This window comes from Amblyomma maculatum, chromosome 8, assembly GCF_055883805.1.
Source record: "Amblyomma maculatum isolate TAMU_Amacu chromosome 8, ASM5588380v1, whole genome shotgun sequence".
NCBI classification, from domain to species: domain Eukaryota; kingdom Metazoa; phylum Arthropoda; class Arachnida; order Ixodida; family Ixodidae; genus Amblyomma; species Amblyomma maculatum.
Window position 1 is genome coordinate 17,085,437 of NC_139351.1, and position 1,158 is coordinate 17,086,594.

Below are 1,158 nucleotides of genomic sequence, written 5' to 3' on the forward strand. Positions count from 1 at the left end.
CACCAGAGTATGTGTACAACGCGTGTCGTCAGAGCGTGTCCGCGCGAACTGTCAATAATTCGTTGCACGGGTACTTTAGGTAATAGTACCAGATGTGGTATCCAATCTAAATTGGAATAGAGCATGGTCAACTCGATGGTTACCACTAAATTTGGATAGCCCACCCGTAAGATTTGCACCCTGAACGCCCGAATTTCATCCTCGTCTGAATTTGACCAATATTGATATCGAACGTAATTAAACCGAGTATAGGTAATTCAGTGGTTGCATCGAAATACAGTTGAACCAGATTTGAAATTTGGGTTTCCCGGAACCCTGCAATTTCACCTCGTCCGAATTTAACCAAAATTGGTGTGTAACCTAATTTGAGTAGGGTCAGCTCAAAGATGACCTGCGAATTTAGGTGGGCCATTCCCAAAATATGGCCTCCTCGAAACCTCAAATTAGACTTAGAATTTGACAATTAGAAATGGCTACTAAGCAAAAGTAATGAGCGAAGAAACGCTAACGCAACTGAACTAGGCAAGGAGCTCGCAATGCTTTCACATTTCTGTGTTAGCCAGACTTCAGCGCACTCCTGAGATTTTGTTTTTTAGAGGATTCTCAAGTAAGCAGGTAATATTATGATACCTTCCTTCTTGTCTTTGTCGTTTGCAAGAAGATAAACGTTTCCTGTTACGTTTGTGTTTCGATTTGCATTATTTACAGTGACTATATACAATGCAAGTTAAGCGTTTTTTAGTGTAAAAAAAAGATAGTGTGTGTCTGCTCTGAACCGATCAATTCATAATTCTCTGTAGTAGCGTTACATAACGAAAAGTACTTACACTGTGAAGCTGGCTTCTTTGGGCATACTGACAATGTTTAAGAATGCACACTTGGGCCCGCCCAAGCACCTTCGCCTTTATACACATTCACCCACCATGAGAATCTAGCTTCACTGTTTAGAGGCCTCTTAGCTGATTGGATGATCGCTGTAGTCGAAGGAGGAGAACGATAACGATCTAGTGTCCAGTAGTATGCACAAAGTACCTACTGCGGTAAGAAGAAGCAATGTTTGGGAGGTGTTGTAGGGCCCCTTTAAGGACTTGGAAAATTACTGGCCAATCAGCTTACTGTCTGTTAAATAAGGAATCAAACGAAAGAGCAAGCAGCTTT